A 23,775-nucleotide genomic window follows, 5' to 3' on the forward strand; every position below is an offset into this window, starting at 1 on the left:
CAGATAATCTTGTAAATTACCTTTTCAAATTGGAAATTCCACAACTTATTTAAGATTCTTTTTGACTCCAAGGGCATCCTCACCTTATACTTCCTAATATTTAATGTGTAAGCTCTTACATTATAAAATAAAACACAAATACAGAAAACCCCCCAAAAATAAATGTATAGTTTAATGAATTATTATAAACGGGACTGACCGTTGGGGAGTTCAAGCCCCACATCACATTCACAGCGTGGAGCCTGTTTGGGATTCTCTTCCTCACTCTCTACTCCTGTCCCACACTCTCAAAATAAATAAGTAAACTTAAAAAAATAAACACGAGGGCTAACCTTGTGATCACCACCCACTTGGCCTGCCACTCCAGAAGTCCCTTCCTGAGCCTATGGCAATCACAACTCCTCTTTTCCAAAAGTCATCACTCTCCTGACTTTCACAGTTATCACTTTCTGGCATATCTTTAACGTTTTCTCACCGAGTGTGCATTCCCAGACACCACAGGTTAGTCTTCCACGTTTTCTAAAGGCGTGGCACGTCTTTTAATGATCTTTTAAATCTACAAGTTAATCTAGGTATTATCAGAGAAGGCAGAAGTCAGAGCAAGTCACGCTTAGGAATAAATGAGGCATTTAAGATACGGGGGCACAGAACCTACATTAAACAAACTCTTCGAGGGGCGCCTGGGTGGCTCAGTCGGTTAAGCGTCTGACTTCGGCTGTCATGATCTCACGGTCCGTGAGTTTGAGCCCCGCATCGGGCGCTGTGCTGACAGCTCGGAGCCTGGAGCCTGTTTCAGATTCTGTGTCTCCCTCTCTCTCTGACCCTCCCCCGTTCATGCTCTGTCTCTCCCTGTCTCAAAAATAAATAAACGTTAAAAAAAATTAAAAAAAAAAATAAACTCTTCGAAACTGACCAGGTGATAGAGGTAGGAAGATAAAACCCTCCCTTCATTTCTCTCTACCTTCAGATCATTAACTCCTCCACCAGCAGCAGCCACCGCCGCCCCAGCCCAGGCCTACTGAATAAGAAATTCTGGAAGCGGAGCCCAGCAATCTGTGGTTCAACTCCCTCCCGCCCCACCCCCCGGGACGCACACTCAATTTTACTACCCACAGGCCAAAACAACCTTTTTCGAGGGCATAAAAGGTGGCAGGCACTGCGCTTTGCATTCAACAGGTGCTTCTCCTCGAAGCACTTTACAGACCAAATTAACTGCAGGCTTTGAGTTTAGTCTGACCTGGAAAGTGCAGGCTCGGGGTCGCTAGGTCAACACCCCCCACTCCAAGCAGCTCGTGACCAGCGAACTGGAGGCTTTCACTGCCTCTCTACGTCCACGGACATCTGCCAGCACCGCCGGCTTAGAGCTCGGGACGCGTTGCTGGGGTGTTTAGGGGAAGAACTCCGAATCCAGGGCGTCCATAAAGCGCATCTCCCGAACCCTACAGCCATGAATCCTCCCTGCACCCAAGTCCTTGAAGAGGTATCCCGTGTTCCCTGAACCAAAGCCTCGAGAGAATTGTCTAAGGTGTTTAGTTTAACCCGGTAACAAAGCAGAGCCCTGAGAGAGAGGAAGACACGAGGGGCACAGGGTCCACGGAGGGAGGGTAGGTGAGTGGTGCCCCTCCAGGCCCGTACTGTCCTCCGCGCTTGCTCATGGAGACCCGAACCCAAACTCGTGGACCCCAAAACTACCACCGCTACTCACCTGAGCGCTCAAGGCGGAGAAGCCACCGACCCAGCGGGCTGCTCCCGCGAAGGCGCCGGTCTCAGCTTCTACCCCTTCGGGACCGGTCCACTGGCCAAGGCCAGGGGTGAAGCAATGGCGTACGGCGGAACGCGCAGGCGCAGTTCAAAGCTCTGTGGTCCAGCACCCCTCTGCATTTGGATTCGCCCATGCCGTCTCCAGGGCAGCACGCAGAACGCCGGAAGGAGCGCGGGGCGCTGACTGGCTGAGCCGTTTGGGTTCTCATTGGCTGAGGCCCGGAAGTGCGGGACCTAGGCAAAGCGTTTGTCCAACCTAACTGGGTGTGGGGGCCGGGTTCTTGGGCAGATAGGGGACCTATGCGCAGTTGGGGGCTATGAAAGCCTGGGCCGTTGTCATTTCTTCTCCCCCTACACTGTCTTCTGTTTCCTCCCATCCGTTTTTTGACGCTTGCCAGAGCTCAAAGACGTGGCGACATAGTCTGAGTAATAACTGAGAATGAAGCCGGCTTCTCGTGTTCCTCACTCTTTAGAAAAGTGAAGACTGTGGACAACCTTGCTTCTTGCACATGAGAAAACAGACCAGATTCTCCGTCTGTTTACGGTTTTCAAAGCTCCATGTCCTCAAATTCCAGGCGCCAGACGTCAACACCAGCTCCCCTCTTTCTTCCATTCAAGTTAGCTCAGTGGTTCTCAAATTTCAGCATCCGAATCACCTGGATGCTGTTGAAACACATTTCTGGGTCCCACCCACAGAACTTCTGATTCTGTGCACCTGGATGAGGCCCAAAAGTTTTCAGTTCCATCATGTTACCAAGTGATGTGGATGTTACTAATCAGCGGCCATGCTTTGCTTTATATAGAAGGGCTGTGCCTCTCTTTAATCTCAGGTGAATCACATCTATTCTTTGACTTCTAACCCTTCCTACGTTCTCAGGAATCTTTCTCCGTGGTTTCTGCTTGCAGGATAAACCTGGAAATACTTTCCAAATGACATGAGCAAAAGGCCAAGAGTAGTGGAGAATGGAGAATGCCTTCTGAACCCTGAAGTTTTTTCTGCCCAGAATAGTGCCAGCAGCTAATGTTCTAGTCTTTGGAGAAAAAATTAGAAGGTTCCCTGTTGGGGAAAGAGATTTGCCTAATACCTGGCAGAAGGGAAGGTCTCCCATTGAAAGAGCTCAGTGCCTTATCTCAACTAAAGGAAGTTCACTAATCAATAACCTTCCCCAAATGTGTGATAAACACTGAATAAGCCTTTTAGTACCTTACTCTGGCATATGAATACTCTGGCATATGAACACACAGAAATATCAAGATATGTGAGGAAAGATTCTAACATGAAAGAGATTAAAATAAGCTAACCAATGCAAGTAACTCAGAGGAAACAAATACAATGCAGAAGCCAGGCTAAAACTTCAAAATTATTAATATTCTAGATGTGAAAATGCATAGCATCTATAGTTTGTATTTTTTTTCCTTTAATCCAAAAGATATTTAAGAGCAGTTTTTATTTGTTTGCTTTTAATTAACTAGTTAGATGTTGTTGTTCGACTGTGTGTATTTGGTTTGGGGAAGCTATTGAAACTTCCTTTGTTATAATAAATGATTAATATTTTTTAATGTTCCACAGGAGTTTGGAATGAAGATCTCTTATTTGTTGGCTTCAAAATTTCATATGCATACTTTCAAGTTTATTAAGTGACATGTCTGAATCTTCCAGACCTTCTTTTTATGCTGCTTCGTCCTGATTTCTCTGCCAGTTCTTGAGAAAGGTGTTTTGAAGTTACTCGTTATGCTCGTGGATTTGCCAATTATTTGTTTCTGGGTTTAGTTCAAGGTCAGCGAGCTTAGAAAAACAACAGCAAAATGACCCCAGTGAAAATAGGAGGAAAACATTATTAAAGTTAAAACAAGAAATGAATGAAACCGAAAGGAAAAAAAAAATCCAACCAGGAGTATAAATTCAGAGGGCAGGAGATTGTTTCCATGATTCTCTTCTGAGCTATAATTTCCCCAGAGAACTAGACACAGAAGCTGACCATGGTGCCCTGGGGGCTCCAGCTTTTCCTAAGATATGATGTGCTCTATGCCCAGGTTACCAGCTCAGGGAATGGACTGTCCTGGAGACGGCAGCTGGAGTCTGGGAGCCTCAAGACCAATGCACCCCATCTCTCTGGAAAGTCTGGGAGAGGACACGATCATTCTAGCACCAGTTTACAAGTGTAAATGCACTGAAAGAGCCAGATGCCATCTCCCTCTTGGATGGGAGGTTTTCAACCTTATAATACTAACCCATAGCTTTTAAAATTACTGGCCTCCTGGGAGGTCTTTTCCCTTTAATAACAAAATTAATCACTCTTTTTTTTCTTTTTTTTTTTTCAACGTTTATTTTTATTTTTGGGACAGAGAGAGACAGAGCATGAACGGGGGAGGGGCAGAGAGAGAGGGAGACACAGAATCGGAAACAGGCTCCAGGCTCTGAGCCATCAGCCCAGAGCCTGACGCGGGGCTCGAACTCACGGACAGCGAGATCGTGACCTGGCTGAAGTCGGACGCTTAACCGACTGCGCCACCCAGGCGCCCCCAAAATTAATCACTCTTAACATCCTTTACACATACTGTGGCAACTCCAGGATGGACTAGATTTTCAGAGAAATTACTTTTTGGGGTCATTACTTGCAACAAATTCCTTAATGACTGGTCCCTTCTCACCATCTTCTCCTCAGCACATCCTATGCACCTCTGACCCCGCTTCCCCCTCATGCACCTGATGGTGCTTTCTTCTTCTTCCTTCCCAAAGCCCATGTTACTGTGCAAAACATATTTTACTGATAGTGTGGTAATAACAGAGGTTACAACACAGAAAAGAAAGAACTTAAAAGTGAATGTTAGACATGGTCATGGCAAGGGTGTTAGGAAGCAGGCATTTGCACACTGCCAGGGAGAGAGCAGTTTGGCAATACGTATCGAAATACCAAATGCACATCCCCATTGACCAAGCAGTTCTTCTAAAACTTTATCATACATATGTGTGTGTGTGTGTGTGTGTGTACTTACATTTGAAAAATGGCATATGCACAAAAGTATTCAATGCAGATGAGGCATTTTAAAAAACTGGTAACAGGGGCACCTGGGTGGCTCAGTCGGTTAAGCATCCAACTTCAGCTCAGGTCATGGTCTCGCAGTTTGTGGGTTCAAGCCCCACGTCGGGCTCTGTGCTGACACCTCAGAGCCTGGAGCCTGCTTCGGATTCTATGTCTCCTCCTCTCTCTGCACCTCCCATGCTCATGCTCTATCTCTCACTGTCTCTCAATAATAAATAAATGTTTAAAAAAATTAAAAAAAAACTGATAACTCAAATTTATATCAGCAAGAGACTGATTAAATTAGAAATGAATTTTTCTCTTTGTGTGCTGATATAAAAATATAACCAAGGCTAGTTGTTAAGGGGGAAAAGCAAGGTGCATGACACTGAGCGTAGTATATTACCATTTGTAAAAAGAAAAAAAGAGGAACAAGAATACATGTAGATATTGGCTCATATAGGCAAAGAATAGCTCCAACATCTCCTGAGGGAAGGACAAGAAACCAGTTAACGGTTGATTGTTGGAGGGGACCTGAGTGGGTGCAGGGCTGGGTATAAGAGATGACAATGTGTACATCTCAAATTTGAAACCACATAACGGCACTACCTATTCTACTGTATGTCACATAATTTAAGTGAATATATATATTTTTTAATTATATATTACACACATATATGGAATGTATCTTGTCTACATTCTGCAAGCCTTCCGGCCATGCACCATGCTCCTCCTTCAGACTCTCCCTAGAGCTCCATTTTCCCTTCTCACCTCTTCTACCCAGTCCAAGGCTGACACCCCTCCTTCTTTGTCTTCAGGGAAATATTGTCTCAGTCCCCTCATCTTATCTGATGGAGCACCTGAACTTCCAGTCCATTAACAACCTCCTCTAGACAGAACTGATCTAATCTTTCATCCACAGGAAGGTCGTTAAGGAGTTTCCGTAAACAAGTGTTGCCCGCTCCTAATTGTTACCTTTAGAAATGCAAAGAGTCTGTAGATTATTTGAATTTCGAGTTTTCTCTTAACAAATCTCAAGCTGAATTATTAAGCCACATTCCCTGTCCCTGAAAGGGAAGGGCCCTTTCCCTTTCCTCCTTCCTGGTACACGGTTAACACTGAAATGAGTGTTCTTATCCATCCATCTCACAAGCAGCTCTGATTTGCTGCCTGAGGGTAAATTCGCATGTGATAGGATGGTGTCAAAGGTTTAACATTTGCTTTGTGATTTGTAAAAAATACTATTTTTAAGCATAGGAAGGCATTTCCCATGTGGAGATCAGCTATTCACCTATTTTTCTACTTTCATTGTTTCAGTGTTCACACTGGATTATTCAGCCCATCTGGAATTGATTTTGGTGGACATTGGGAAATTAGGTTCTAACTTTATATGCCTCAGAATAATTAACCAGTTATCCCAGCACTAACCTTCTCCCTTTCCTCGGGCACTTGTGACGCCTCCTTCACTGTAGACCAGTTTTTTAATATGCACATTAAGGTCTGTTTCTAGCTTATTAATTTTGATCTGTGGAGCTATTTGTGAAGTAGAGATGATCCTTAATGATGTGAGCTTTAAATTTTTATAACATGGAAGAAAGAAAAATTACCTGCAGAGAATGAAGGGGCAGGATGACAAGGAGAACATGGAGGGGAGGGAATGATTAAGACAAGGCAGTGCGTGATGTGTGTGATGGGGCATCATTTAGAGTAGAAGCACTAAGATACACTAACAGCCCACCTGTGGCTGCAGAATGTCAAATTATGAGAGAAAAGGTCTGGCACGGTGACCCTCTGGAGTTTGCTGCAGTCTAGGAGCAGGATCAGAGGAATCATATGTATTCAAATGCATTCATTCAACAAATATATACTCGGGGCTGCTGTACGTCAGGCAAGTCATTCTCTCCTGAGTCTAAAGCAGCGAACAAAAAGATAGGAGCCTAGTAGAAGTGGAGAGAGAAATACTGTCCCAGGAGTAGAATACATAGTGGGGCTTATACATCTGGGTTTTCTTTTAGGCCAGGCATTGTGGATGATTGTCAATTATTGGCAGTGCAGAACATGAATCTCTTTCTTCTGTTTGGGTTAGGTTGAGTTGCTTACTATCTTAGGTTGAGTTGGCCAGAAGTGGAACCTAAGAAGGGGATTTTTGTGCATGTGATTTATCGGGAAGTGTTGCTAGGAAGAGGAGAATGAGGAGAATAGGACAGGGCACGGGAACGGCTAAGAATGAGTGGGGTCTATTTGAAGACAAGGTTTGGCCCAAATCCACTGGTAGCTCTGAACCATCAATTGCAACCTAGAGTTGGTTCCACTTTAAAGCTGAGGTGTCACTTCAAATGCTAATGTAGCAGTCAAAAATCAGGCTACTAGGGATGGGCAGCCTAATTTCCAAGGTTGAGGTGGTTACTGGTCAGACAAGAGTAAATTTCAGCAGAAGGCAGTACATGGAGGATGGGTTTACTAGCCAGGTACAGAAAACCTGGGTAAGAAATCGGGAGCATGAACTACATTGAACAAATGAGCCTTACACCAGCCTTAACCCTAATTCTAACTATAGCACTGGAGGTAACCCCAGCTGTAGTCCTATGGCTTTCTTTGTCCTAAGGTTGGCAAAGTCAAAGCCATAACCCTAAATCTACTTTGTTTCAACACTAGACCTATGTAAGCCCTAACTAATCCAAGCCCCAAATGTAACCCTGACTTTAGCCCAAACAAAACTCTGCCACTAGGTTAGCCTGAGCCCTAGTCCTTGCCCCAATCTAAGCCCTGATCCTAACCTTAACCTAAACTCACGTCATAGCTTGGACCCTAGCCCTCATCCTAGTCCTGTGGTTCTCTTTATTCTTTCTTGAGGTGTTTTTTTTGTTTGTTTGTTTGTTTTTGGCCTAACTCCCAGCCTTCCCAATACACCTGTGAACCTCCCAGTATCTTACCAATATATTCCCTTTAATCAAAGTCCATTTCTGTTGCTTCCAGTTAAGAGTCCTGAAAAATATAGAAATTGATCCCAAGAGTAGATGCAGGCTAAAGAAAGACCTTAAAAGTTCAGAGCAAACACGGGGTGGATATCAGGTCTATCTGGGGAGCAAGACAATGAAATCTAGTTCATCTTAAGGGATGGGAATTTGGCAACCTGTAGCAGAATGAGGGAAAATAATAATTGAAATTATTAATTTTTTTTCAACGTTTATTTATTTTTGGGACAGAGAGAGACAGAGCATGAACGGGGGAGGGGCAGAGAGAGAGGGAGACACAGAATCGGAAACAGGCTCCAGGCTCTGAGCCATCAGCCCAGAGCCTGACGCGGGGCTCGAACCCACGGACCGCGAGATCGTGACCTGGCTGAAGTCGGACGCTTAACCGACTGCACCACGCAGGCGCCCCAATAATTGATATTATTATCTGCAGTCACTTGGGATGGATACCCATTTGAAAAAAGACTTCAGAGTAAAAAGTAATTGCTACAGGGGACACACACACACACACACACACACACACACACACACACACACAAGAATTTAAGATCCAGGACTTGAGATAGTTTCTTCTAATGGGGTTGGACAGTATTAAGTTCCTAAATTCTTGGTTTCAAGCATGGACTAAAATCTCAGGAATCTGTATGGCTGTGATGAAACAATCTCTTATTTCAAAGCTACATGATTTAAATTGAAAACAAGAAATGTAATCCTTTGGATTACAAATACGTCGGCTGAATTTATACTCATCCCTATTTTCTTAGTTGAATAAAACTGGTCTCAAGGGTGGTCTGTTGTGTTTTAATACCAAAGCTCCAAGATATAAAATATAAATCAAAAGTTCTTGGAATTTTTGGTCTCGGGCTGTCTTTCCACTACTTTTTTTTTTTCACTTTTTTTTTAATGATTTACTTTTTAATTTACATCCAAGTTAGTTAGCATATAGTGCAACAATGATTTCAGGAGTAGACTCCTTAATACCCCTTACCCATTTAGCCCATCCCCCCTCCCACAACTCCTCCAGCAACCCTCTGTTTGTTCTCTATATTTAAGAGTCTCTTATGTTTTGTCTCCCTCCCTGTTTTTAAAATATTTTTGCTTCCCTTTCCTTATGCTAATCTGTTTTGTGTCTTAAGTGAGTGAAGTCATATGATATTTGTCTTTCTCTGACTAATTTCGCTTAATATCCACTAGTTCCATTGATACAGTTGCAAATGGCAAGATTTCACTATTTTTGATTGCTGAGTAATACTCCATTGTATTTATATACCACATCTTCTTTATCCATTCAGTAGTTGATGGACATTTGGGCTCTTTCCGTACTTTGGCTATTGATAATGCTGCTATAAGCATTGGGGTGCATGTGCCCCTTCAAATCTGTATTTTTGTATCCTTTGGGTAAATACCTAGTAGTGCAATTGCTGGGTCATAGGGTAGTTCTATTTTTAATATTTTGAGGAACCTCCATACTGTTTTCCAGACTGGCTGCACCAGTTTGCATTCCCACCAGCAGTGCAAAATAGATCCTCCTTCTCCACATCCTCGCCTACGTCTGTTGTTGCCTGAGTTGTTCTGTTGAGCCATTCTAATGGATGTGATGTGGCATTTCACTGTGGTTTTGATTTGTATTTCCCTGATGAGTGATATTGAGCATTTTTTCGTGTGTTGGCTGGCCATCTGGATGTCTTTGGAGAAGTGTCTATTCATGTCTTTTGCCCGTTTCTTCACTGGATTAATTGCTTTTTGGGTGTTGAGTTTAATAAGTTCTTTATAAATTTTGGATATTAACCCTTTATCTGATAAGTCGTTTGCTAACATCTTCTCCCATTCTTTCGATTGCCTTTTAGTTTTGCTGATTGTTTCCTTCACTGTGCAGAAGATTTTCATTTTGATGAGGTCCCCATGGTTCATTATCACTTTTTTTTTTTTTTTTAATTTTTTTTCAACGTTTATTTATTTTTGGGACAGAGAGAGACAGAGCATGAACGGGGGAGGGGCAGAGAGAGAGGGAGACACAGAATTGGAAACAGGCTCCAGGCTCTGAGCCATCAGCCCAGAGCCCGACGCGGGGCTCGAACTCACGGACCGCGAGATCGTGACCTGGCTGAAGTCGGACGCTTAACCGACTGCGCCACCCAGGCGCCCCTCATTATCACTTTTGTATCCCTTGCCTCTGGATACGTGTTGAGTAAGAACTTGCTGCAGCCAAGATCAAAGAGGTTTTAGCCTGCTTTCTCCTCAAGGATTTTGATGGCTTCCGGTCTTATATTTAGGTCTTTCACCCATTTTGAGTTTATTTTTGTGTGTGGTGTAAGAAAGTGGTGCAAGATCATTTTTCTGCATGTCGTGTCTAGTTTTCCCAGCACTACTTGCTGAAGAGACTGTCTTTATTCCATTGGATATTCTTTCCTGCTTTGTCAAAGATTAGTTGGCCATATGTTTGTGGATCCATTTCTGGGTTCTCTATTCTATTCCATTGATCTGAGTGTCTGTTTTTTGCCAGTACCATATGGTCTTGATGCTTATAGCTTTGAAATACAGCTTGAAGTTGGGGATTGTGATGCCTCCAGCTTTGGTTTTCATTTTCAAGATCGTTTTGGCTATTTGGGGTCTTTTCTGGTTCCATACAAATTTTAGGATTGCTTGTTCTAGCTCTGTGAAGAATGCTGGTGTTATTTTGATTGGGATTGCGTTGAATATGTGGATTGCTTTGGGTAGTATTGATGTTTTAACAATATTTGTTCTTCCTATCCAGGAGTATGAAATATTTTTCCATTTTGTGTGTGTCTGTGTGTGTGTGTCTTCTTCAATTTCGTTCATAAGCTTTCTATAGTTTTCAGTGTATAGTTTTTTGTTTGTTTTTTTACCTCTTTGGTTAGATTTATTCCTAGGTATTTTATGGTATTGATGCAATTGTAAATAAGATCGGCTCCTTGATTTCTCCTTCTGTTGCTTCCTTATTGGCGTATAGAAATGCAACTGACTTCTGTGAATTGATTTTTGTATCCTGCGACTTTGCTGAATGCATGGATCAGTTCTAGCAGTTTTTTGGTGGAATCTTTTGGGTTTTCCATATAGACTCTCATGTCATCTGCGAAGAGTGAAAGTTTGACCTCCTCCTGGCTGATTTGGATGCCTTTTATTTCTTTGTGTTGTCTGATTGCTCAGGCTAAGACTTCCAAAACTATGTTGAATAACAGTGGTGAGAGTGGACATCCCTGTGTTGTTCCTGACCTTAGGGGGAAAGCTCTCAGCTTTTCCCCATTGAGGATGAGATTAGCGTTGGGGTCTTTCATGTATGGCTTTTATGATCTCAAGGTATGATCCTTCTATCCCTACTTTCTTGAGGGCTTTTATCAAGAAACGATGCTGTATTTTGTCAAATGCTTTCTCTGCATCTATTGAGAGGATCATGTGGTTCTTGTTCTTTCTTCTTTTGATGTGATGAATCACATTGACAGTTTTGCAGGTATGGAACCAGCCCTGCAACCCAGGTTTAAATCCCACTTGGTCGTGGTGAATAATTTTTTTAATGTATTGTTGGATCCGGTTGGCTAGTATCTTTTTGAGGATTTCTGCATCCATGTTCATCAGGGAAATTGGTCTCTAGTTCTCCTTTTTAGTGGGGTCTTTGTCTGGTCTTGGAATCAAGGTAATGCTGGCCTCAAAGAATGAGTTTGGAAGTATTCCTTCCATTTCTATTTTTTGGAACAGCTACAAGAGAATAGGTGTTAACTCTTCTTTAAATGTTTGGTAGAATTCCCCTGGAAAGTCATCTGGCCCTGGAATCTTGTTTTTGGGGGGATTTTTGATTACTAATTCAATTTCTTTACTGGTTATTGGTCTGTTCAAATTTTCTATTTCTTCCTGTTTCAGTTTTGGTAGTTTATATGTCTCTAGGAATTTGTCCATTTCTTCCAAATTGCCCATTTTATTGGCATATGACTGCTCATAATATTCTCTTATTATTGTTTGTATTTCTGCTATGTTGGTTGTGATCTCTCCTGTTTCATTCTTGATTTTATTTATTTGGGTCCTTTCCTTTTTCTTTTTGATCAAACTGGCTAGTGGTTTATCAATTTTGTTAATTCTTTCAAAGAACCAGTTTCTGGTTTCATTGATCTGTTCTACATTTTTTTGTTGTTGTTGTTTCAATAGCACTGATTTCTGCTCTAATCTTTATTATTTCCTGTCTTCTGCTGGTTTTGGGTTTTCTTTGCTGTTCTTTTTCCAGTTCTTTAAGATTTAAGGTTAGTTGTGTATCTAAGACCTGTCTTCCTTCTTTAGGAAGGCCTGGATTGCTACATACTTCCCTCTTATGACTGCCTTTGCTGTGTCCCAGAGGTTTGGAGCTGTGGTGTTATCATTTTCATTGGCTTGCATGTACTTTTTAATTTCCTCTTTAACTTCTTGGTTAGCCCATTCATTCATTAGTAGGATGTTATTTAGTCTCCAAGTATTTGTTATCTTTCCACATTTTTTCTTGTGGTTCATTCCGAGTTTCATAGTGTTGTGGTCTGAAAATATGCACAGTATGATCTCAATCATTTTGTACTTTTTGAGGGCTGATTTGTGTCCCAGTATATGATCTATTCTGGAGAATGATCCATGTGCCCTGGAGAAGAATGTATATTCCACTCCTTTGGGATGAAATGTTCTGAATATATCTGTTAAGTCCATCTGATCCAGTGTGTCATTCAAAGCCATTGTTTCCTTGTTGATTGCTGTTAGTGGGGTGTTGAAGTCCCCTGCTATTATGGTCTGATTATCAATGAGTTTCTTTATGTTTGCAACTAATTGCTTTACATATTTGGGTGCTTCACATTTGGAGCATAAATGTTTACAAATGTTAGGTCTTCTTGGTGGATAAACTCCTTAATTATGATATAATGCCCTTCTTCATCTTTTATTACAGTCTTTATTTTAAAATCGACATTGTCTGATATATGTATGACTACTCCAGCTTTCTTTTGTCAACCATTAGCATGATAGATGGTTCGCCATCCCCTCACTTTCAATCTGAAGGTGTCTTTCGGGCTAAAGTGGGTCTCTTGTAAACAGCATATAGATGGGTCTTGTTTTCTTATCCATTCTGTTACCCTGTGTCTTTTGATTGGAGCATCTAGCCCATTGACATTAAGAGTGAGTTGGGGCGCCTGGGTGGCGCAGTCGGTTAAGCGTCCGACTTCAGCCAGGTCACGATCTCGCGGTCCGTGAGTTCGAGCCCCGCGTCGGGCTCTGGGCTGATGGCTCGGAGCCTGGAGCCTGTTTCTGATTCTGTGTCTCCCTCTCTCTCTGCCCCTCCCCCGTTCATGCTCTGTCTCTCTCTGTCCCAAAAATAAATAAACGTTGAAAAAAAAAATTAAAAAAAAAAAAAAAGAGTGAGTACTGAAAGATATGAATTTATTGCCATTATGTTGCCTATAGAATTGGAATTTCTGGTGGTGTTCTTTCTAGTCTTTGTTGCCTTTGGTCTTTTTTTTTTTTTTGTCTTTTCTCCCCTCAGAGAGTCCCCCTTAAAATTTCTTGCAGGGCTGAGAGGTTCGGAAGATGGTGGCATAGGGGGACGCTGGGCTCACCTCGTCCAGCTAATCACTTAGATTCCACCCACACCTGCCTAAATAACCCAGAAAACCTCCAGAGGATTAGCAGAAGGGAGTCTCCGGAGCCAAGCGCAGACAAGAGGCCCACGGAAGAGGGTAGGAAGGAAGGAGAGGCGGTGCGCGCTACACGGACTGGCGGGAGGAGCCGGGGCGGTGGAGGGGCCGCCCGCCAGGCAAGGCGGAATCCCCGAGTCTGGCTTGCAAAAGTGGAGGGGCCGGACAGAGTGTGTTCTGACAGCCAGCAGGACGTAACATCTGGAATGTTATAAGTCAACAGCTCTGCTTGGAGAGCGGGAGGGCGAGAGGACACCGGGAGGGAGAGGTGTTGAGTCCCAGAGGACAGAGCTCAGCTCGGCAGGGAACAAACGTGCTGGGAAGTGCCATCTCCCTCGCCCATCCCCAGCCAAAATCCCAAAGGGAACCAGTTCCCGTCACGGAACTTGCTTGCACCGCGCAAACACCTAACGGGGTGCTTCTGTACATCCATCCCTCCGACGGGTTGGCCTCCCTCCCACGGGTTGGCCTCCCTCCCACAGGGGACCACCGAGGGCAAAGAGGCTAAGCCTGCCCCTCCTGCCCCTGTGCACCTTGCGGATCCACCCCGGCTAATACGCCAGATCCCATGAAGCAGCACCACAAGCCTGGCAGTGTGCAAGCAGCCCAGACAGGGACCACACCACTCCACAGTGAGTCCTGCCCCTGGGAGAGGGGAACATAAGGTACACACCAGTCTGATTGTGGCCCCAGCGGTGGGCTGGGGCAGACATCGGGTCTGACTGTGGCCCCGCTCACCAATACAAGTTACTCAGACAGCACAGGGGAAGTGCCCTGCGGTTTGGAGCCACCTCAGGGACTACCCAAAATGACGAAACCGAAGAATTCTCCTCAAAAGAAACTCCAGGAAGTAGATCAAAAACGATTTAAGCAATATAACGGAACAAGAAGGTAGAATAATAGTCATAAAATTAATTGCTGGGCTTGAAAAAAGTATAGAGGACAGAAGAGAATCTATTGCTACAGAGATCAAGGGACTAAGAAATAGTCGTGAGGAGCTAAATGATGCTATAAATGAGGTGCAAAATAAAATGGAGGCGGCCACAGCACGGATTGAAGAGGCAGAGGAGAGAATAGGTGAATTAGAAGATAAAATTATGGAAAAAGAGTAAGCTGAGAAAAAGAAAGGTAAAAAAATCCAGGAGTATGAGGGGAGAATTAGAGAACTAAGTGATGCGATGAAACGTAATAATATCCGTATAATAGGAATTCCGGAGGAGGAAGAGAGAAAGGGGCTGAAGGTGTACTTGAACAAATCATAGCCGAGAATTTCCCTGATCTGGGGAAAGAAAAAGGCATTGAAATCCAAGAGGCACAGAGAATTCCCTTCAGACGTAACTTGAATCGATCTTCTGCACGACATATCATAGTGAAACTGGCAAAATACAAGGATAAAGAGAAAATTCTGAAAGCAGCTAGGGACAAACACGCTCTAACATATAAAGGGACACCCATAAGACTAGTGGCAGACTTATCTACTGAAACTTGGCAGGCCAGAAAGGAATGGCAGGAAATCTTCAATGTGATGAACAGAAAAAATATGCAGCCGAGAATCCTTTATCCAGCAAGCCTGTCATTCAGAATAGAAGGAGAGATAAAGGTCTTCCCAAACAAACAAAAACTGAAGCAATTCATCACCACTAAATCAGCCCTACAAGAGATCCTAAGGGGGATTCTGTGAGTGATATGTTGCAAGACAACACAATGACTCTAAACCCATATCTTTCAATAATAACTCTTTTTTTTTTTTTAATTTTTTTTTTCAACGTTTTTATTTATTTTTGGGACAGAGAGAGACAGAGCATGAACGGGGGAGGGGCAGAGAGAGAGGGAGACACAGAATCAGAAACAGGCTCCAGGCTCCGAGCCATCAGCCCAGAGCCTGACGCGGGGCTCAAACTCCCGGACCGCGAGATCGTGACCTGGCTGAAGTCGGACGCTTAACCGACTGCGCCACCCAGGCGCCCCTCAATAATAACTCTTAATGTAGATGGACTAAATGCTCCAACCAAAAGTCATAGGGTATCAGAATGGATAAAAAAACAAGACCCATCTATTTGCTGCCTACAAGAGACTCATTTTAGACCTGAGGATACCTCACCTTCAGATTGAAAGTGAGGGGATGGAGAACTATCTATCATGCTACCGGAAGTCAAAAGAAAGCTGGAGTAGCCATACTTATATCAGACAAACTAGACTTTAAATTAAAGGCGGTAACAAGAGATGAAGAAGGGCATTGTATAATTATTACAGGGTCTATCCATCAGGAAGAGCTAACAATTATAAATATCTATGCACCGAATACAGAAGCCCCCAAATATATAAAACAATCACAAACATAAGCAACCTTATTGATAAGAATGTGGTAACTGCAGGGGCTTTAATACTCCACTTACAACATGGTCAATAAAGAAACAAGGGCCCTGAATGATACATTGGATCAGATGGACTTGACAGAGAATATTTAGAACTCTGCATCCCAAAGCAACAGAATATACTTTCTTCCCGAGTACACATGGAACATTCTCCAAGATAGATCACATACTGGGTCACAAAACAGCCCTTCATAAGTATACAAAAATTGAGATGATACCACGCACACTTTCAGACCACAATGCTATGAAGCTTGAAATCAACCACAGGAAAAAGTCTGGAAAACCTCCAAAAGCATGGAGGTTGAAGAACACCCTACTAAAGAATGAATGGGTCAACCAGGCAATTAGAGAAGAAATTAAAAAATATATGGAAACAAACGAAAATGAAAATACAACAATCCAAACTCTTTGGGATGCAGCTAGGCAGTCCTGAGAGGAAAATACATTGCAATCCAGGCCTATCTCAAGAAACAAGAAAAATCCCACATACAAAATCTAACAGCACACCTAAAGGAACTAGAAGCAGAACAGCAAAGACACCCCAAACCCAGCAGAAGAAGAGAAATAATAAGATCAAAGCAGAAATAAACAATATAGAATCTAAAAAAAACTGTAGAGCAGATCAATGAAACCGGGAGTTGGTTTTTTGAAAAAATAAACAAAATTGATAAACCTCTAGCCAGGCTTCTCAAAAAGAAAAGGGAGATGACCCAAATAGATAAAATCATGAATGAAAATGGAATCATTACAATCAACCCTCAGAAATACAAGCAATCATCAGGGAATACTATGAAAAATTATATGCCAACAAACTGGACAACCTGGAAGAAATGGACAAATTCCTAAGCACCCACACACTTCCAAAACTCAACAGGAAGAAATAGAAAACTTGAATAGACCCATAACCATCAAAGAAATTGAATCAGTTATCAAAAATCTCCCAACAAATAAGAGTCCAGGACCAAATGGCTTCCCAGGGGAATTCTACCAGACATTTAAAGCAGAAATAATACCTATCCTTCTCAAGCTGTTCCAAAAAATAGAAAGGGAAGGAAAACTTCCAGACTCATTCTATGAAGCCAGCATTACGTTGATTTCTAAACCAGACAGAGACCCAGCAAAAAAAGAGAACTACAGGCCGATATCCCTGATGAATAAGGATGCAAAAATTCTCAATAAGATACTAGCAAATCGAATTCAACAACATATAAAAAGAATTATTCACCATGATCAAGTGGGATTCATTCCTGGGATGCAGGGCTGGTTCAACATTCACAAATCCATCAACGTGATACATCACATTAATAAAAGAAAAGATAAGAACCATATGATCCTGTCAATCGATGCAGAAAAAGCATTTGACAAAATTCAGCATCCTTTCTTAATAAAAACCTTCGAGAAAGTCGGGATAGAAGGAACATACTTAAACATCATAAACGCCATTTATGAAAAGCCCACAGCTAATATCATCCTCAATGGGGAAAAACTGAGAGCTTTCCCCCTGAGATCAGGAACACGACAGGGATGTCCACTCTCACTGCTGTTGTTTAACATACTATTGGAAGTTCTAGCATCAGCAATCAGACAACAAAAGGAAATCAAAGGCATCAAAATTGGCAAAGATGAAGTCAAGCTTTCACTTTTTGCAGATGGCATGATATTATACATGGAAAACCCGATAGACTCCAACAAAAGTCTGCTAGAACTGATACATGAATTTAGCAAAGTCGCAGGATACAAAGTCAATGTACAGAAATCAGTTGCATTCTTACACACTAATAATGAAGCAACAGAAAGACAAATAAAGAAACTGATCCCATTCACAATTGCACCAAGAAGCATAAAATACCTAGGAATAAACCTAACCAAAGATGTAAAAGATCTGTATGCTGAACACTATAGAAAGATTATGAAGGAAATTGAAGAAGATATAAAGAAATGGAAAAACATTCTGTGCTCATGGATTGGAAGAATAAATATTGTTAAAATGTCAATACTACCCAAAGGTATCTACACATTCAATGCAATCCCAATAAAAATTTCACCAGCATTCTTCTCGAAGCTAGAACAAGCAATCCTAATATTTGTATGGAACCACAAAAGACCCCGAATGGCCAAAGTAATTTTGAAGAAGAAGACCAAAGCGGGAGACATCACAATCCCAGACTTTAGCCTCTACTACAAAGCTGTAATCATCAAGACAGCATGGTATTGGCACAAAAACAGACACATAGACCAATGGAATAGAATAGAAACCCCAGAACTAGACCCACAAACGTATGGCCAACTAATCTTTGATGAAGCAGGAAAGAATATCCAATGGAAAAAAGACAGTCTCTTTAACAAATGGTGCTGGGAGAACTGGACAGCAACATGCAGAAGGATGAAACTAGACCACTTTCTTACACCATTCACAAAAATAAACTCAAAATGGATAAAGGACCTGAAATAGGTGAGACAGGAAACCATCAAAATCCTAGAGGAGAAAGCAGGAAAAAACCTCTGACCTCGGCCGCAGCAATTTCTTACTTGACACATCTCCAAAGGCAAGGGAATTAAAAGCAAAAATGAAGTACTGGGACCTCATGAAGGTAAAAAGCTTCTGCAATGCAAAGGAAACAATCAACAAAACTAAAAGGCAACCGACAGAATGGGACAAGATATTTGCAAATGACATATCGGACAAAAGGCTGGTATCCAAAATCTATAAAGAGCTCAACAAACTCCACACCTGAAAAACAAATAATCCAGTGAAGAAATGGGCAGAAAACATGAATAGACACTTCCATCAAGAAGACATCCAGATGGCAACAGGCACATGAGAAGATGCTCAACATCACTCCTCATCAGGGAAATACAAATCAAAACCACACTCAGATATCACCTCACGCTGGTCAGAGTGGCTAAAATGAACAAATCAGGAGACTATAGATGCTGGCGAGGATGTGGAGAAACTGGAACCCTCTTGCACTGTTGGTGGGAATGCAAATTGGTGCAGCCACTCTGGAAAGCAGTGTGGAGATTCCTTAAAAAATTAACAATAGATCTACCCTATGACCCAGCAATAGCACTGCTAATAATTTACCCAAGGCATACAGGAGTGCTGAGGCATAGGGGCACTTGTACCCCAATGTTTATAGCAGCACTTTCAACAATAGCCAAATTATGGAAAGAGCCTAAATGTCCATCAACTGATGAATGGATAAAGAAATTGTGGTTTATATACACAATGGAATACTACTTGGCAATGAGAAAGAATGAAATCTGGCCTTTTGTAGCAACGTGGATGGAACTGGAGAGTGTTATGCTAAGTGAAATAAGTCATACAGAGAAAGACAGATACCATATGTTTTCACTCTTATGTGGATCCTGAGAAACTTAACAGAAGGCCATGGGGGAGGGGAAGGAAAATAAAAAGGTTAGAGAGGGAGGGAGCCAAAACATAAGAGACTCTTAAAAGCTGAGAACAAACTGAGGGTTGATGGGGGTAGGAGGGAGGGGAGGGTGGGTGATGGGTATTGAGGAGGGCACCTGTTGGGATGAGCACTGGGTGTTGTACGGAAACCAATTTGACAATAAATTTCGTATTAAAAAAAATTTCTTGCGGGGCTGATTTAGTGGTCATGAATTCCTTTAATTTTTGTTTGGGAAACTTTTCATCTCTCCTTCTATTTTGAATGACAGCTTTGCTGTATCAAGAATTCTTGGCTGCGTATTTTTCTGATTCAACACATTGAATACTCCTTTCGGGTCTGCCAAGTTTCTGTGGATATGTCTGCTGCAAACTTGATCTGTCTTCCCTTGTCTTCCCTTCTCCTATGTTCATCTGTTTTGTTTTTTAAATTTCACATATGAGTGAAATCATATGATATTTGTCTTTCTCCGACTGACTTATTTCACTTAGCATAACATACCTTAGTTCCACCCACACTGTGGCAAATGGCAAGATTTCATTCTTTTTGATTGCCAAGTAATGTGTGTGTGTGTGTGTGTGTGTGTGTGTGTGTGTGTGTGTGTGGACATCTTCTTTATCCATTCCTCATTTGGGCTTTTTCCATACTTTGGCTATTGTTGATAGTGCTTCTATAAGCATTGAGGTGCATGTGCCCCTTCAAATCTGTATTTTTGTATCCTTTGGATTAATACATAGTAATGCAATTGCTGGGTCGTAGGGTAGCTGTATTTTTTATTTTTTTTTAGCAACCTCCGTACTGTTTTTGAGAGTGGCTGTACCAGTTTGCATTCCCACCAGCAGGGCAAAAGTTTTCCTATTTCTCCACATCCTCACCAACATCTGTTGTTTCCTGAGTTTTTCTTTTGAGCCATTCTGACAGATGTGAGGTGGCATCTCACTATGGTTTTGATTTGTATTTCCCTGATGATGAGTGACGTGGAGCATTTTTTCATGTGTCGGTTGGCAATCTGGATGTCTTCTTTGGGAAAGTGTCTATTCTTGTCTTTTGCCCATTTCTTCACTGGGTTATTTGCTTTTCTGGTGTTGAGTTTGATAAGTTCTTCATAGATTTTGAATGCTAACCCTTTGTCTGATATGTCATTTGCAAATATCTTTTCCCATTCGATTGGTTGCCTTTCGTTTTGTTGATTGTTTCCTTTGGTGTGCAGACGCTTTTTATCTTTTTTTTTTTTTAATTTTTTTTTTAACGTTCATTTATTTTTGAGACAGAGAGAGACACAGCATGAACGGGGGAGGGGCAGAGAGAGAGGGAGACACAGAATCGGAAGCAGGCTCCAGGCTCTGAGCCATCAGCCCAGAGCCTGACACGGGGCTCGAACTCACGGACCGCGAGATCGTGACCTGAGCTGAAGTCGGACGCCCAACCGACTGAGCCACCCAGGCGCCCCCAGACACTTTTTATCTTGATAAAAAGTTCATTTTTACTTTTGTTTCCCTTGCCTCTGGAGACATGTCATGTAAGAAGCTGATGCAGCTGAGGTCAAAGAGGTTGTTGCCTGTTTTCTCCTCTAGGATTTTGATGGCTTCTTGTCTTACGTTTAGGTCTTTCATCCATTTTGAGTTTATTTTTGCGTGTGGTGTAAGAAAGTGGTCCAGGTTCATTCTTCTGCATGTCGCTGTCCAGTTTTCCCAGCACCACTTGCTGAAGAGACTGTCTTTATTCCATTGGGTATTCTTTCCTCTTTGTCAAAGATTGGTTGGCCATGAGTTTGTGGGTGGTTGGATTTTCTGGCAAGCCAGTGGCCCATGTTTCAAAGCAGAGAGGAAATTGCCACACCTTGTCTCTCTACTACTAAGAAAGGTACACGATGTTTGCTAGGCTGCTTTGGATTTCTGAGGCAAAATATTCGGATGTGTGACCCCGAGTTTGCCAAATTATACGAGAAGGATGCCAAATTTGAGTGGATCCAGGAATGAAAGAGCCTTTCCAGCCTGTCCAGGCTAATGAGCAAATAGCCCTGTGATTTGGTCCATATACTCCAACGGATGCAGTGGTCTGCATCAGTCCGCATGGATCCTGTGGTCGTCCTTGACAGCACTAGCCCATGGGTGGTGTCTTTGAATTTGAAACGGAGCATCCTCTCCTCATCAACTAACTCTCTTTGAGAAATAGTTGTTACAGGCCCCTGGAAGATACCATTTGATATTAGGTACCCTTGGGATGTGAGCTGCTTATCATGACCTGAGTTATATGATCCAGCAAGTCATTAAGGTGGGTGTGCCCAGTGTTAGTACTACATTGTTAATTGTAGGTCCTGAAGGTATTAGCAAGCTGCCTGAGCAGGTTGGTCACACTCCCAGCATGTCTACTCTTGATGCATATTAACCCTCCTTTTTTTTAAATGCTTTATTTTTTGGGGCGCCTGGGTGGTGCAGTCGGTTAAGCGTCCGGCTTCAGCTAGGTCACAATCTCGCGGTCCGTGAGTTCGAGCCCCGCGTCAGGCTCTGGGCTGATGGCTCGGAGCCTGGAGCCTGTTTCCGATTCTGTGTCTCCCTCTCTCTCTGCCTCTCCCCCGTTCATGCTCTGTCTCTCTCTGTCCCAAAAATAAATAAAAAAAACGTTGAAAAAAATTTAAAATGCTTTATTTTTTTAAGTAATCTCTACATCCAACATGGGGATCAAACTCATGACCCAGAGATCAAGAGTTACATGCTGTACCAACTGAGCCAGCCAGGCACCCCTAGAAACTCCTTTTCAACCTACAGCTTTTTTGTCTTGGGGCGTTCCTTTTGACCAGTTGACTATTGAAGAAAAATTCAAGCCTGGCCTACAATGTTCTCTGCAAGGTTTCTTAGAACCAACCAGAGGTGGACTGCTTTTGCGTTATAGACAGGAGAGACAAAGAAAGACCGCTTTGAAACCTAAAGGAAAGAAAATCCTCCTGGGGATGGGGGGAGCTTTTAAATAGCAAATCCACTTTTCTGGGTGGAGAAAAGCCCAGAAGTAAAGAGTTATAAGATTCATAGGCAGTAACTAACGGTCACAAGAAGTAATATCCTAGGGCATCATTCCTCTCTTATAATCTTATCCTGATATATTTAATGCAACAATCTCCCCCACACCCTTCTGTGCCCTTCCTGGTCCTTCTGCTCTGCCTATCATCAGTCTAGGACTTACAGCCCATCATCGGCCAAATCCTTTGGTTGTTCCCTGAACACATCACCGCTTCTGTAATCCTTTTAAGGCATGGCTATTTTATTTTTCCCACACCTCAAATGGTTGGGTCATTGTCACTCTCACCTTGTTTTTACTTTCCCAATCACTAAAATTACTCTCCTGTGTATGCTCACAACTACCCTGAACTTACCTCGCTTTCTTCATTAAACTCAGCATTAAAAACAACTTTGGATCTACTCCTGAAATCATTGTTGCACTATATGCTAACTAATTTGGATGTAAATTAAAAAAAATAAAATTAAGTATTATGTTGAAAAATAAATAAAATTAAAAATTAAAAAAGAAAAAACAACTTTGGTTAAACTCAACTTTCTTCCTCCCTTTCATGCCAACATGGAGCAGAGGATTGTGGTTGGAGAGAAACACGCAATCATGCCGATCTAGTCCTACTTTAAATGTATAACCCAGGCATCTCATATGGTCTCTCAGGCCTCCAGGATATCCTACATTTTCTTAGACAATTCACTTTTTCCCTCTTTGGGCTGACTCACAGTTTCTCTCTCGTCCAACCTCAGATAGTGGTGACTCAGGTCACCACACTCACTCACAGTGGAAGCACCGAATCAACACATTTACATCTATCTGAATCCGTGAACCCCATCTCCCCACTTTCACAGTGGATGGCCAGCCTCCCCCCACCACACACACACACTTGTTCCCTGGATCCATCCCCTCTCTCCTGCATCATCAGTCTGCTCCTCCGGCGTTAACTTGATACATTCTACTTTTTTGTCTCTTGCTAGATGCAATTTCACGAAAATAATTTAGGAGATTTCATGAAACTGGTATCTTTTTAGCAAAATTCAAACGACATGGCCTCAAACACAGAGAGAAAATTACAATAAAACAATCTTTAAGGAAGAAATTGAAAACTTTGCAAAAGATGCCGAACGTCCAATCCCTCAAAAAGCTAAATCAAGGTAAGTTTTGTGACCCCAGCTTCACTAATAATATGTACCTTTTCTTTTATCGAAGTACAGTTGACATACATGTTACATCAGTTTCGGGTATATGGCATAGCGATTCTACAACTCTACACATTATGTTTTCCTCACCACAAGCATAGCCGCCATCTGTCACCATACGATGCTCTTACAGTAGGCATCGACTATATTCCCTACGGTCTCTTTATTCCCATGACTTCTTAATTCCATAACTTCTTCATTCCATAACTGGAAGCCTGTATCTCCTACTCCCTTTCGCCCATTTTGCCCATCCTGCATTCTATTCTCCTCTGGTACCCCCCCCCCATTTGTTCTCTGTATTTATGGGTCTGTTTCTGCTTTTTGTATTTGTTCCTTTTGGTTTTTTTAACATTCCATTTGTAAGTG

At 42.4% G+C, this 23,775-nt stretch overlaps 1 protein-coding gene and 1 long non-coding RNA gene across 8 annotated transcripts in view; one reads left to right on the forward strand and one right to left on the reverse strand.

The window, feature by feature from the left end:
- The window catches only part of ULK4 (unc-51 like kinase 4), a 583,293-nt gene extending 581,478 nt beyond the window's left edge, over positions 1-1,815 (reverse strand). For all 7 annotated transcript variants that reach the window (XM_086720525.1, XM_086720521.1, XM_086720524.1 and 4 more), the window contains exon 1: positions 1,706-1,815. The gene's annotated coding sequence lies outside the window, so the exon portion shown is untranslated. The remainder of the gene's footprint in view (positions 1-1,705) is intronic.
- A 195-nt stretch (positions 1,816-2,010) lies between these two features.
- On the forward strand, positions 2,011-23,360 carry LOC147577077 (uncharacterized). The gene is made up of 4 exons (XR_015255985.1): positions 2,011-2,591; positions 3,332-3,473; positions 3,796-3,923; positions 23,188-23,360. It is a non-coding gene; the product is annotated as an uncharacterized LOC147577077 (long non-coding RNA).
- The last annotated feature ends 415 nt before the right edge of the window (positions 23,361-23,775 follow it).

Source organism: Puma concolor, chromosome C2 (assembly GCF_028749965.1).
Source record: "Puma concolor isolate L17-30 chromosome C2, mPumCon1.1.hap2, whole genome shotgun sequence".
Lineage (NCBI taxonomy): Eukaryota > Metazoa > Chordata > Mammalia > Carnivora > Felidae > Puma > Puma concolor.